The sequence below is a fragment of the Orycteropus afer genome, unplaced genomic scaffold, assembly GCF_000298275.1.
Source record: "Orycteropus afer afer isolate SDZICR_OR568_19922 unplaced genomic scaffold, OryAfe1.0 scaffold00205, whole genome shotgun sequence".
Taxonomy (NCBI): Eukaryota; Metazoa; Chordata; class Mammalia; order Tubulidentata; family Orycteropodidae; genus Orycteropus; species Orycteropus afer.
The window spans coordinates 2,198,641-2,206,407 of record NW_006921792.1 but is presented as its reverse complement, the minus strand read 5'-3'; positions in this window follow the sequence as shown (position 1 = coordinate 2,206,407).

Here is a 7,767-nt window from a genome sequence, read left to right as displayed (position 1 = left end):
GGATTGTGGGGCTGGTGTGGGATCGGGCAGTGTTTCGTTCTGCTGTGCATGGGGTCGCTATGAGTCGGAAACGACTCGACGGCACTTAACAACAACAACAACAACATTTCGGGAAACATGATTTTTATGTGTGATCTAGTCAAAGTATTGCAAAATAGCTGTGCTTGAATGAGTTGTACATTATGCATTAAAATATCTTTAATTCAAAATGTTTTTTAAATATTATCTGCTTAATCTCCATCTTTCTGTGATAGAATAGTTGTTTTCCCTATTTTCCAAATGTAGCACCACAGAGGTTTAAATGACTATCAACTGTGCAAGATGTATAGTTGCTCTAAGTCTATACTCAGACTAAGTTACCATGCCTTCCCTTTTATATTTCTTTGTATCCTTTCTTAGAGGAGCAGGAAACAGCGAGAGAGAGGGAGAGAGGGAGCCAGAGAGGGTGAAAGGGAGAAAGAGCATGCTCCGATGGTGTAGTGGATAAGGAGCTGCTAACCAGAAGGTCAGCGGTTCAAACCCACCAGCTGCTCCACAGAAGGAAGCTGGGGCAATCTACTTCCATAAAGGTTTACAGGCTTGGAAACCCAATGGGGGTCACTATGAGTTGGAATCGACTCAATGGCAGTGAGTTTTGTTTTGTTTTGTTTTGTTTTTTTTTGGTTATGGTAACTTTAACTTTTTGAGAAACTGCCAAACCGTTTTCCAGAGCAGCTCTCATATGCTTTTAATTTGGTTTAGTCTTTGAGAGTCTATGGTACCTCAAACTAATTCAGTTTAATAGCATTCACTGTTATAAGCCAGGTGGTCTGTTTAGCAGAAAGGATAGGAATGAGTAACATAGCAAGCCTGTCTTCAGGGAACTTACAACCTGGTGAAAGACCTCACAGTTTAGGAGAAATGAGTAAGGAAGTATTCCTTACTGCTACCTGCCTTATGTCCACCTGGTATATAACCTACAGAGGAAGATAATATTTGGGGCCTAACACTACTGAGGGAGCTCTGGTAGTGTAATGCCTAGGGCATTTGGCTGCTAACCGGAAGGCTGGCAGTTCAAACCCACCAGCCACTCTTCAGAAGGAAGATTGGGCAATCTACTTCCAAAGTGGTACCACCTCAGAAACCCAAGGAGAGGTTGCTGAGTCGGATACGACTTGATGGCAGTGAGTTTGGCTTTGGTTTTTTTAACACTACCGAGTGATGATAGCATGCTCAAGTGACCCTGGTCCTTTACATGTACTCTGTTAACTGTTACTAAAAGTTGTATCTAGTGACACTTTAAGGAGCCCTAATGGGAGCTCTGGTAGCATAGTGGCTAAGGCACTTGACTGCTAACCAGAAGGCTGGCGGTTCAAACCCACCAGCCACTCCTCGGAAGGAAGGTTGGGCAATCCTACTTCCATAGTGATACTGCCTCGGAAACCCAAGGAGGGGTCGCTATGAGTCAGGGCTGACTCGACGGCACATAACAACAACAACAACAATGGTGCAATGGTTAAGCACTTGGCTGCTAACTGAAAGGTTGGTGGTTTGAAGTCACCGGTCACTCCATGGGAGAAAAGACCTGGTGATCTGCTCCTATGAAGATTACAGACTAGGAAACTCAACAGGGAAGTTCTAATCTGTCCATTAGGGTCACTATGAGTTGGAATCAATTCAATGGCATACAACAGTGACACATTAGAAGCTTATGAGAAATAAGTGGTCATCATGTGATTTTCATTATATACTTATTTCAACCACAAAACCACTATCATAGTACAAAATCAGGCTGGCACATAGAGATCATTAAGATTATTTAAATCGCCAAGAGGAAAGAACTTATTTAATTTGGCATGCAAGAACTCCCTAAGCCTCTTTCAATAGTAGAAAAAGAAGAAATGCCTAGGGAAAAGAATCAAATGAAAATAATGTAAAAAAATCCAAGGGAAGAGAAAGCTTCAAGGAGGGAGCAGCTAATAATGTTAAATACTACAGAGAAATTATACAGGAATAAAATAAAAAGGGCTTATTAATTTTAGTAATTTAGAAATCGTTGGTGATGTTAATAAGAGCAATTTCAGCCACAGGTAAGCAGTGTGTGGAAAAGAGAACAAGATGGGAAGTAGATTAGTTTTTTAAGAACTCTGAATGTGAATGAATGGGAGAGAGAAAAGTGTTTCTCTGTTGAGAGGAAGAAATCAATGCAGCAAAGAGTAAAGCCATAGGAAAAAGAGAATAGATAAAAGGAAGGTTCCTAAGGAATCTGGAAAGATTATGATACGCACCAATAGAGGATTTCACATTGGACAAGTCAAGGACAACTATGCTTCTAAGAAATAGGCTTCTCAAAGGGTCGATGATGCCCTGACTGGGAAGAACAGAACTAAAGGAGGTGACTATGTACTTGTAGTGGTGATGAGAGAGAGTTAAAGAAATATAGTAAGCACTGTTTTATATATAGCAAGAAGCCCTGGTGGCATAGTGGTTAAGTGCTTGGCTGCTAACTGAAAGCATTCTGTGGGAGAAAGATGTGGAAGTCTGCTCCCAAAAAGATTTACAGCCTTGGAAACCCTTTGGGCAGTTCTTCTCTGTCCTATATGGTTGCTATGAGTTGGACTTGACTCGATGGCAGTGGGTTTGGTTTGGTTTATATAGTTGTTTTGGTTACTTCATTGCTGCTCTAACAGAAAATATCACAAATGGGTGACTTTAATATCAGGAGTTTATTCTCTTACAGTTTTGGAGGCCAGAGTCTGAGTTCCAAGTACCAAGCTCTAGAGGCTGGGTGAAAGCCTCCCGACCCTGGGCTTCAGCTCTGCCTCTTGCTCCCAGCCCACTGGAGCCAGTGGTGTCTTTTCACTCAAGTAGCTGCTAACTGCTGAGAATGGCAAACCCAAGGTCAACAAGTAAAATGGCACAGTCCCAAAAGTATCAGACCACATGGCAGGCTGTCAATGACAACTTGACTACATGAAGGATTCAAGTGTGCCAAAAGCTGCAGACCTTTCTCAGCACCTCTCCCTATATATTGGAAGCAGACCACATCTCTAAAGCAGCTACTCAGCTGCTCAGGGCAGATTTCACCATGGAGCTGATTGCCATTCTCATCATGGGGAATAACTGTATCCAGCTGCCCAGCCACACAAAACCAGGCCAAGTTGACACAACCTTAACTACCACATAGCACTTTATACATTAGAGCAATTTCACATACATTAGATACATGTGGATCTCCTAATAACCCTGGCAATTAGCTCAGGGAGACTGAATGGGTGACTTGTCTAAAGTCTTTCAGCTAATAAGCAGAGGTGCTTCTTCAGACTCAAAATCCCGTGCCTTTTCAGTCATGCTGCATTCCTCCATAATTATGTACAAGCCAAAGATGAGGCAAAGGAAAGAACCACGGGGACTGTGTGACTAGTTTGGGTAACAAGGAGCAGATCTCTTTCAGTAAGTGAGGAAAATCTTTGCAGAGATTACATTTCTGTAGCTGTTTCAATGAAGAAAGGTTAAAGAAATCTCTAATACATATGTGGTGGATGTTTTTATCAGGATAAATGAAACAGGGATAAAGTCAGAATATTAGAATATTAGATAAGGTCACTATGAGTTGGAACCGAGTCAACAGCACCAAACACCAAAAACAGTATCATGGACTAAAAGGTTATGCCCCAATTAAATAAACAAAATATTTAAGGACAGTAAGCCATCGCTGATAGGATGCATGCATCCTATTACTTGTGACTTACGGCTTCTTTAGATGCAAAACTCAATTCTTTCCATTAGTAATTTTTAAGGGGAAAAAAACCTTTCTGATGTAATGACCCTTAACAGAACATGACTTTCCATTTTAATTTGTACTTCACTGTCAAAATCTCAGGAATTTCTCCTTACTTGAGGTATACAATGTCTCAGTGCTAAATTTCCTCTCCAGTCTTCATTTGGAAAATGGCTTGTTTGTATTACAGTTTCTGAGGTTGTGGCCACACAATGTCAAAAGTTTAGCTTGGTATTTCAAATAATCAGTCTAATATCCTCTTTGTAAAACTCTTTTCATCAGTTCATACCACAATTCTTACTGAGAAGATAATTAAGAGATGGCTACAATGAGTCAGAATTGACTTGACAGCAAGTTTTGTGTTTTGGATGCTTATAGAGATTACTGTTGAGGGAGGGGGATATGGCATTGCTTAGTAGGGTCACACAGTCAGTAATTTAGGAATCAAAAGTCTGATAAATCAGTGCATGCAGTAGGCAAACCTAGTATTAGAAATGTAATCTATGTTCAATGAAGATATTCATCACAGAAGTTTTGAGGTGTTTTTTTTTCCCCCCCATTCCCCCTCCAAGCTTTACCCCACCCCCTCGGCTGAGTTGAAGACATAGAGATAACAGTGGTGAGCTTATCTTTTATTACCCAACACTCCCTTCAATTAGTTATCTCTTAAGAATTCTTGTGAACAGCTGTCGAGATCTAGTCGGCCATCTCAAGTGCGTCTTGTGGCTTAGGAAAAGGGAATAAGGCAACTGAACAGCTTCACCAGACCCTCTTCTCTGACTTTGACAACTCTGGCAGGAAAAGGAATTAAGCCAAAGAACAGCTTCAAGGGTAGAGGTCCCCCAGAGATTACGATCAGTTTGTAGTAAACGTCCATCTGGCTTTCTGATAACCACAATGAGCAAAGGACGGGAGCTCCGGTAGCATTATGAGGGCTAGAGCTACAATGCGCTGTAGGGATGCAGGCTTCATCCATCCATCTAGTTGTTTGGCACTTTTGTTATTTCCTCCCAAGGGATGCTTGCTTTTCTCTGTAGACTGCATGGGAAGTTAGAGAAGCTGGAAAAGCAATTTTCTTTTCCTCTCCTTCTTAACCATTTCCCCCAATCCTGAGACACAAGGTCCCTGCTTTGTCCTTGGCAGTGAGGGATAGTGGTGGGGCTGGTCACCCACTAAGACAGCCTTGCCCCACCCCCCAAGTAAATGAAGGGAAAGTTCACTGTAAGAAGAAGTCAATTAAAGATTGAGAGGCTTTCTTTCTTTTTTTTTTTTTTAATGAACTGTATTTTCCTTTGATAAACAAAATCCAGGCTGAGCTTCTAAACTGGAACAGATACTTTCACCTTCATGTCAATCTGGACTTCATCTAACAGAGTGAGTTTATCTGTTGAAAATAGTAACACAGAAAATGAAATAATATCTCAGTTTGGTTACTTAGCTCAGCTATTGTCTTGTAATTTTAAATAGCTAACTTACTAACAGTTTTTTCTTGATTCTATGCCAAATATAATTTAACTAAGTCTGCCTTTCTTCTGTGGTATTACCGTATTTTTACCATAATAAAGAATGTGTTTTGTTTTTTTTTTAAAAAAAAAAAAAAAAGATTTGAAATAAAACAGAAATTAACAATTTTTAAAATCTCATTTTAGTTTTTCTGGTTCTCTTGTGAAAGGCTTTTCTAGTGCATCTAAGCCTGCTTTTAGACAGCAGACCAACTGAAGTCTTCTGACTCATGTTTCCTCCAGATGTTCTTGCTTGGACTCTTCAATGGGTGTTATTTTCCCTCCTGTGACACAGCTTCTTCTGTATGTGTAATCACTCCAATTTGTAGGATAGGAAAAATAAGCAAGAATAGCCTTGGTTACTGAATAGTTGTGGTAGATAAGGTTGTTGTCAACTTGGCAGTGAGGAATAGAGGTGGGGCAGCCAGTGGTAGTTATTCCCCATGATGAACTTGGTAATTATCTCCATGGTAGGACCTACCACAAGCAGTTGAGTAGCTGCTTTAGGCATGTGGTCTGCTTCCTGTACATAAGCAGCACCTTTGGGAAGGGTCTCTAGCTTATGGCACGCTTAAACCCTGCATGTAGCTGAGTCATTGTTCAGCAGCCTGCCATGCTCTGCCAATCTTGGAACTTTCAATGAACTTGAATCAATGGCCTGCCATGTTGTTTGGTAATATTGAGACTGTGCCTTTTTATTTGTCAACCTTGGGTTTCTCAGCCTCAGCAGCCAGCAGCTGTCTGAATGAAGAAAAGCCTCCAGCTTCAGTGGGCTGGGAGCAGGAGACAGAGATAAATCCCAAGGTTGAGGGTCTTTCCCAGCCCCTAGAGCTCAGCACTTTGAACTTGGATTTAAAGCCTCTAACTCTAAGAAGATAAACTCCTGTTTGTTAAAGACATCCCATTGGTGGTATAGTCTTGTCAGAGCAGCACTAGGGAACCAGAACAATAGTTTACTCCTGTCCAGGTTATTCATACTCTTCTTAAAATTATATAGTCAGGCTTTCAGGTCAGCAATTTATAATAAGAGAAGCTATTGAGGCAGCAAAGTATAATCTAAAATCCTTTCAAAATTAGCCTTAAGCATCAAGTTTTATTTTTTTTTTAATTACAAAACTGTAATGAATAAATATTTTTAAGAGTTTTAAAAATCAGATTTTGGTTTTATCTTTGAATGAAACACATCCTGTACATTCTTATTTAGAACACATAATGTTTCTAATTTTATAGTAATAGAAGCAGTTTGGTTTATTTAAATTAAACAAAAAAACAATGAGGTAGTGCATTGTCAACGTGGATCACACCAGTGCTGGTGCGAGCCTGGGAATGGAGCACTCCTTTTAACTTGAAAAGGTTAGCTGATTTATTTTCTAACACAGATTTCTTGGAACCAATTTAGTAAGCTATGCATACATTCTTTTCTTTCTTTTAATTTTTATTGTAATTTAAGTGAAAGTTTACAGAGTAAATTCAATTTCCTTTCCATACAGCAATTCATACACATTTCATGACATTTACTACAATTTCCCATAATGTAACAGCTCTTTTTCCATTTCCTCCCTGTAGTTACCTCTTCCCTGTGTCCTTCTTTGCTATGTATTCCTGCCCCCTGAGCTATCTCCCTGTGCAAATACTGCTGCTATAGGAAGTTTCCAAGGAAGTTAAAACTTCCTCCTGAGTAGGTAACAAAAGTACAAAAAACTTCCCAGGAGGCGTAGGCAGAGATATGAACATTTATTCAGAATAGAAACAGAGAATCAGGAGAGAATGGATTTAAAAGATAAAGAAAGCAGGCTTACAAATGTTGCTAGCAATTCAGCGTCCAGGGGTGGTAGGCCAGAATGGACCCAAGATGACCCCAACACCCTACTTTGTGGAGATACTTGTACTTGAGTTTGAAGAACTGGGGATGGAGGGTACATGGCTAGGAATGGAGGGCTCTATGTCTGGCTTCAGACTTGGTGGCACCAGGCCCTGTTCGGGAGGGGGCCCCACGTGGTGCCCTATGACCACCATCTGGGTGTGCTTTGATAAGACATTGCCATTAGCAAGCTTTATGCCTTAACACTATTCTAAGGATGGGTTAATGTTACACACAAGGTGGTGGTTAATACCTGACAGGGAGAAGCAGAATACATTAAAAAGAGAGAGAAAAGTGGCTTGTAGTTCTTACAAGTATGGCTAAACAAGATGGAATCTGAGAACCATTTTGGGGGGCTGCAGTTACTGACCATACCACTGCCCTTCTGATCTCCCATGATTGATTATTCTAAGGAGTATACTTATCTGGTGTAAATGTTTACCTTATATGCTGCAGTGTAGTAAATTACTTTGTGTGGCTTTTCTACCCATAAGTCTTTGTAAACTCCAAAGTGGAATTTGCTATGAGCAACTGAGGAGCTCCTGATTGCTGAAGGTGTCCACCTGGAGTATTTCTGTTGGGAGTGGCACAAAACAATGTTCTGGGAGGTGCCCACTCTCTCTCAGGTGCTTAGAGTTCTGATG